Below are 7,211 nucleotides of genomic sequence, written 5' to 3' on the forward strand. Positions count from 1 at the left end.
CTGGGGTTTTTAGGCTAAGTTAAAGTTTAGCTTCTATTTCAGAAACAGACAAACATTTTTTACTAATTTAGTTTACTGATGAATTTTACGCTAATTTGGGGTTTAGCTAATAATTTAGCAACATGATGATTTTTTTCAGCTAATTTGTTATTTACCGAAGTTTTTTGGGGATAATTTAGAATTAAGCTTCTATTTTAAAACAAGGCTAACTTCTTTGAGTAATTTAGTTTACTGGGGAATTTTAGGTCATTTAGGAGTTCAGCTATTAATTGAGCAATGATATAGCTTTTTTTTTTTGGCTAAATTGGCTTCTAATGAAATTTTTTATGCTAATTTGAAGTTAAGCTAATATTTTAGCAATATGCTAACATTCTTGGTTAATTTGTTATCTACTTGAGTTTTTAGGCTAATTTAGTGTTTAGCTTTTATTTTAGCAACATGCTAACATTTTAGGCTTATTTGATTTACTGAGGAATTTTATGCTAATTTGGAGTTCAGCTAGTAATTAGGCAACAAGCTAACTTTTTCGCTAATTTGGTATCTACTAAAGGTTAAAACGTTTAAAAAATCCCATTTTGAGAAATGCTATTTTTTTAATATATTTTTGCTTTTGTTCGTGCCAAAAAATAGACATAATTCATATTTATTTAAAAAAAAGAAAAAAAAAGAAGGTCATAAATGCAAATCCAAATTTCCTAAAAGCTAAAGTAAGACTATGCGGCTCCCTCTAGGTTTTGGTCAGTAGATAACAAGCCCAAATGGCTCTTTTAATGTTAAAGGTTGCCGACAATGCAGAAATCCTTGCAAACACAATATTATCACTCAAATTTTCAAACTAGAGATTAAACTTCTTAACAACTTTGAGCAAGCGCAAAAAATCTTTGTTTTTAACAGAAATTGAATAAAAAACAAAGAAAAAAATGACCTCACGTATATCGATGACACTGTATTTTACATAGAATTGACAAAAGCTAACTAAATCCCAATTTATTGTTTTCTATTGGTTCCATTTGCTCTCTAAAGCTTAACTCAGCTACACTTGTGTCTTTTTCTTATTGGTTGCTGCTAAAGGGAACATCCACTGAGGCGGCAAATGACTCAACAAGTGAATGGCTGTAAACTTAATGAGAAACTTATACGTGAATATCGCCTTACCCAAGAAATCTTTCCTTGATCTAAATAATCAATCTTCTTAAATAATCCATGAATCTGTTCATTGCTCTGTGAAATCCAAAAGACAAATGAGGACAATGACACTTTTTTCTAATTAATGAAGAATTATTTTTAGCTGAGGAAAGGTCAGTTAGTGAGAACATTAAGAGGGAAAAGAAGTGAAGACAAATGCCATGCTGTCTCACCGTGTTAGACAAACCAAAACATGTCTTCACTGCACGTCCAAAAGCCCCCTCGTCAATGCATCTTAAGCCTTTCGCTTCATATTCCTTTAGAAAAAAATCATATTTTTAAATCTCAAAATAAATCGCTTGGAAATTTTATTACAATTCTCCCAGTACCTCAAAAATTAACTTGAGTTTCTGCAGACTTTCCAATGATATCTTCTCATCAATCTCAGAATGGAAAAAGAAGGGGTCATTTCAATTAGTCATTATAATTATAGACATGATTATGGAAGCTATTTAAAGCATCACATGATCAAAGTTGAATTAAATAGCATTTTCTTTTCGAGTCAACTCACCAAGCAGTTTTTGAAGTCAAAGGGCTAAAAAAGAAAAGAGGAGCCATTAACGATAAATATTTTACAGTTCATTATCAAGGCTCTTTCCTAAGGCAACAATGTCATTATAATGAGCAGATCACAACCACTGGTCAAATATGAGGCTACTTCCTTTTCTTTCAGCTGTCTTTCTTAGGATTTTCTCTGGTTTCCTAGCAACTATTCTTTGATGCGTGGTGGTCTTTCAAATACTAATAAAAAAATAAAAAAAACAGAGGGATAAACAGATTAATTTCTCAAGGATCTAGCTAGAATTGAGGTTTCCCCACAGTATTCCCTGAATTAGTGAGATAACTGTTTAATCATCCAGAGTGATGGGGGTGCTAAAAGTGCTCACATATCCTTGACTGCTTTCCAAATCCCTTTATTAGAGATGCACAACTTTGAACTCCTGAGCTTGCTCCCCCTAATCTGTTATGGCACATTGCTCCTCGCATTAGGCAGGAGAGTGTGTCACACATCTGCGACTGAAAGCTCCAAACTTGAGCTGGTGCTTTTGCAACGCAGCCTCCTGCATCCCTCCATCACTCCTGTCAGCCTTGAAAGGGTTGGACTCCGAAGTGCTGAAGACCTTCTGAGTGTCAGAGAAATGTGTTTTGTTTTACCAGAGCATTACTGGGCTTTAGGAGCTCTGTAAGTTAAATGATCAGGAGCTTATCTTAAATGAGCATGTCTGTCACTATATCCCATCTTTTTTTACTACTTGTGGTTGAAGTTAAAGCTGAGCAGTAGGATAAAGCACTCTGGTGACATCTTCAGGCTAAAAGTGGCAACTCTGAAGAAGTAAAAGCATCAAATCATACATTTTTAAACCCAATTTTGAAGCACGTTGCGTCCTTTTTATAGTTTCATAATTATAAAAATTGCACCTCAAGTTTGCTTGCTGATTGAAAACAGCTCTGCTGTTGTTTACAGACTTGAGTTTTATCTCCAAGTGTGACGGAGTGTCTTCGTCGGTTGTGTTTCAGCTCCCTTTCCTCGTCATTGAAGCGCACATGTTGAGCGGCTGTGAAATCATCTGTTTTTTCATCCAAGTCCTCCGGCCTGGACAGGTTTCTGCTCCTCTGGCGTCCATCACTGAGTCCAAAAGGGAGACTGAAAGTAAACATTTCAGCGATCACATTCAAACCAACTAATCTTTTAAGTTTGATTGTTATTGTAAATAGCAAAAATTGGAAAAGTACTCAAGCACCATGAAAAAGACCCTCTTTGAGTAATATTATAAGGAAAATCCTTTTTCTATTATTCTTTTGTGCTTTTTTTATATTATTAGAAGTTTAAAAGACATATTTTAAAGGGATTCAGAGAAAAATGACAAAAGATATTAACACAAATTACAAGTAAAGCAGTAAAATCACAAAAAAATAAGCAATCAAATCAGAATAACAATGCAACGTCCGGTACCTGAACCCAGATTTGGTTTCTAATCTTCCTGGAGCTGAAGAAGAGCGAGCGTTTCTCCTCAATGACATTGCTGATCAATTCTCCTCTTTGGAAACTTTTTTAACATGATTTAAAAATGTATATTTATGTTGTTTCAGTCCGACCTCCAAACTGACATTAGTCAGACAGAACATCAGTCTACCTGACACTGGCTCTAACATTACACCTGGCATCATGGTAACTAAGAAACCAAGAGTGACAGGTGAGACTACATAACTCAAAACATGACCCAGCACGTCCAGAGTACTTGTTGACTCTGAGTTAGACTTTAAAAACATATAATGAAGTTAAAAAAAATGTCTTCCCAGTAAAATATATATTTTTTCAATACTGAAGCAATCTTAGTTTAAGAAAACATGTCTTTGTAACCTAAATTTAAAAATTTTAATTAAGAATTCTTGATGAGATCATTTTTCTAACCCCATAAGCAGATTTTTTTTGCTTATTTAAAGTATTTTTTATAATTTTGGCTTATTTGTAGCCTGTTTTTGTAGTATACTTTAATGATCCAAGCTTATAAAACTACCAAAACTTTTAATATTAAGCATATACTGCAACATATCTGGATGTAACTCAGTTAGGAATCCTTTGGCGGTGTTTCTTTAACTTTTTTTAATTAGATAGAAAAGCTGAAATGTTGCAAAAAAAAGGGGGATTTACTCAACAACTGTGTGCTTTTTCCTCGCTTTTTAACAAACAAACACAAACTGACAGAGAGGAAAGCACAGCATTGCAAAATTCCTTAGCAAACACAACATTTAAGATCGTCAAACTTTTGATCATATTTTGGACACAGCCTTGTTATAAATTGGATGAAAGAGTTGATTCAAGGCAGCAGAAAATGAGGATGATGAAACAGGGAAGGCGGAAAAAAGAAAAAAAAAAGTCTGGCCTGGTTGAGTACTAATTTGTTGCCACAAACACACTCAATACAAACATCAAACAGTGAAAGGGAGTCTAAAGTCACACTTGAATAATCAGCAGTGGTCAAAGAGGGTGCTACATAATTGGACATGTTGATTAAATGTGTATCTGGATCTTGTTTAAAGTACATGAAAGGCGCCTATTAAAACTGCCAATATTTGAGGGGGTTCAATGGTTCCAGCCAGCTTGATATCCTCTGCAGAGAAAAAGACTGCAGGATCCTTCATTTTTTTCTTTTTTATTTGGACAAATATCACATAAAATGTATTTCTGAGCATAATAATATAAAAGAGGGTTATTTGTGTGTTGAAAAGTAGCATTTTTTCAAATAAAAATACTAAATTCTGACTTTCCTAAAATAGATTTAACCCAAAACAACTGTTGCAATGCAGATTTTTTTCCCCCCAAACATATAATCACAGTGAGTGTAATTGTAGGAACACCAACACACTTGGATCATGGCTCACGTATAGCAATGGCAATAGTGTTTCTGATCATCTTCACTGATCTGAAAGCTGACTTTATCCCAGCAGCCCCCATGTGGATTTCTGTTACAGCTGTGGAATAAATTTGCAAGCAGCTCTGCTTTTTGATTTGGCTTGTTAAAAGTACTAGCCTTTGCGCATTAGTTGAGATGGGTGCCCTGGCTTCCAGCCCTGTTTTGCATAGGAACAAGCTGTCCACCTGCCATATTAATGCCATCACATCCTGTCAAAATAAAATATAAAAAAATAAACTTAGAGTTTAACTTTTAATTTTCTGAATTAATATTTCGCAAAAGATTACTATAAAGTATCAAAACAGGTTTTACGTGGATGTATTACGGTGAAGTCACGTTTGTAGATGGAGCAGTGTTGTGCCTTTATTGCCTCAAGAATCTTCTCCTCTGATGGGGGAGTTTCAAAAGGTACAGCTACATGCTTGGAATTCTGTTGAGCATCCCTGGGTTGAGTCCACAACATGAAAGCCTTAGAAAAAAACAGATGATATAGGGCTGAGTTATTCCAGCTTTTTAACGCTATCAAATAAACATAAAGCCTCTGTGGTTGTGCAGTCGGCAAAGCAGACCTGGCTCGGGTGAGGATTGTTTCGTCTTTGTCCTGAATCAGTTATGTTAATGCACTTGGGTTTACAAACGGTCTTCCAGTAGAACTCGGCAGTATATTCAGTCACACCATGAGGCTCAGACTGCGAGTCTTTGAAGGATGTTGATTCTTGAGGTCTGCATGGCCATACATAGGAAAGAAAAAAACACTTCAACATATTTGAACGACTCATTTCAAATTTTTTATAAAACTCATGAAACTTGCAGTAAAATTTGTGCAGCAGAGTTTGGCTGATAAACAAACTGTCTTCTGTAAGATGATTCATAAGGATTCCAACTCTGTTTGTGACCTACAATAAAAGACAAAACAGCATTAGATAAAAGTTTTAAAAAGTAAAACAAATGAATATTAGAAGAAAAACTCAGGTTGCGGCCATATTTCCAGATCAGTTCCTTGACATAATTTCGTTTCAACTGGAGTTCAACACAATTTGATTGATATGCTTTTATTTTTTAAATTCCAATTAGAAAAATTGTTTTCTTTGTTGATGAAAAACTTTGGTAACACTTTAGATGAGGTGCTGCAAAACACTCAATGTAATGTTAACAAAGATAAATAAAACATTTGTTAAGGTTGTAAGCAGTTTATTAATATGGCCTCTGTAGACAATGGTCTCACTTTAGATGTTAATATATCTTACTAAGTATGTTAATTAACCTTATTTGACTTATTGTGCTAATAAATGTCTTATAAACATCCTATAAACACATGAAAAATCTTTGTTAATGTGTTAATAAAGCTTGTTAAGGAATCTTGTTTAAAAAGTGTTACCTTGTAAACAATGGTCTTAGTTTAAATGTTAATGAATCTTATCAAGTAGGCTATGTTGGTAAACATTATTTGACTCATTGTGCTAATAAATGTCTCACCAACACCCTATAAACACATTAATAGTGTTTGCTAAAGTGTTAATAAAGTTTGTTAAGGTTAAGTGTTACCAAAATGTGGTTTTTTTGTTTTTCTTAACATAACTAGAGATGTAAACTGAATTAATTGAAATGAATGTGAGCCTGAGAAAATACAATAAATTGCTCTAATGGTAACTAATTAGTATGTTTGATAAAATCATTTAGCATTTTTAAAGACAATATCAATTAAACATTTTTTATGCATCCTATTTAATACTATTATTTTATGTTAAAATACAAATATATTAAACAACCATACTACAGTAAATCTTTATCAAAATAGCAAAGGACATTAAATGTAACAAATCAATACTGAAACTAATTCAGTTTTTGAAATAAAGCATTACCTTTTGCCTTAAACTTCTCTTTGTCTGCCATCAGTGAAATCTGATAGGCTTGTTCTGGTAGAACCCAAAATAATTGAAGCCTTCCAGTTCTTGCTTCCAGATAAAAGACATCTGAAGATGTGAATCCTGTAACTTTGAAAAATGGAAACTATCAGCTCGATCAGGACTGGACGGAGCTGATCTCACTGCGCTCCTGAAGAGGCTGTAACTGAATGGGGACTCTGTGGGGGGTCTCATTCATTAAAAATTGAACTGCACCAGAAAGTCTTACTGAGTTACTCAGAGACATTAACTAATATGCTATTTCATTTTTCAGTGTGTATGAAAAGTTATGTCAAATAAAATGTTGTGATACTGATTTTTATTAGTGTTATTAAAATTTTAAGACTACTTACAACTACTTAATTACAAACAACTCCAATTTAATTACAAATTAAAATAATCTTTTTTTTGGGGGGGGGGTGCTTACAACTGAGTATTTTCATTTAGTCTTACATTTATGGGATAAAACAAATTGAAAAAGAAATAAAGAGTAAAAAGTAGGGAAAAATTTGGGGTAAGCAAGAAAATATTAACATTCTAGGAGTTAAAAATAGATAGAGGATACTAGTTTTTACAATATTTGATTGAGGAGATTTAGCTTCCTTAAAATCAATGTTCACAATGTATTTATTTATTTATTTGAGATAAGCATCTCTTTTAAAATATTAGGCAAATATCATTAAAATGTCTGTGATTTTCTTTCAAT

General features: G+C 33.4%; 2 long non-coding RNA genes across 2 annotated transcripts; both read right to left on the minus strand.

Annotated features, from left to right (window-relative positions):
• Nucleotides 1-680: 680 nt before the first annotated feature.
• LOC118599556 lies at nt 681-3,404 on the minus strand. Its single transcript, XR_004948955.1, has 4 exons — nt 3,140-3,404; nt 1,697-2,830; nt 1,515-1,568; nt 681-1,442 (listed from the first exon to the last, which is right to left on the minus strand). It is a non-coding gene; the product is annotated as an uncharacterized LOC118599556 (long non-coding RNA).
• A 924-nt stretch (nt 3,405-4,328) lies between these two features.
• Nucleotides 4,329-5,312, minus strand: LOC118599498. Its single transcript, XR_004948880.1, has 2 exons — nt 5,171-5,312; nt 4,329-5,070 (listed from the first exon to the last, which is right to left on the minus strand). It is a non-coding gene; the product is annotated as an uncharacterized LOC118599498 (long non-coding RNA).
• Nucleotides 5,313-7,211: the final 1,899 nt, after the last annotated feature.

The sequence above is a fragment of the Oryzias melastigma genome, linkage group LG13 (genome assembly GCF_002922805.2).
Source record: "Oryzias melastigma strain HK-1 linkage group LG13, ASM292280v2, whole genome shotgun sequence".
In the NCBI taxonomy this organism is placed as follows: domain Eukaryota; kingdom Metazoa; phylum Chordata; class Actinopteri; order Beloniformes; family Adrianichthyidae; genus Oryzias; species Oryzias melastigma.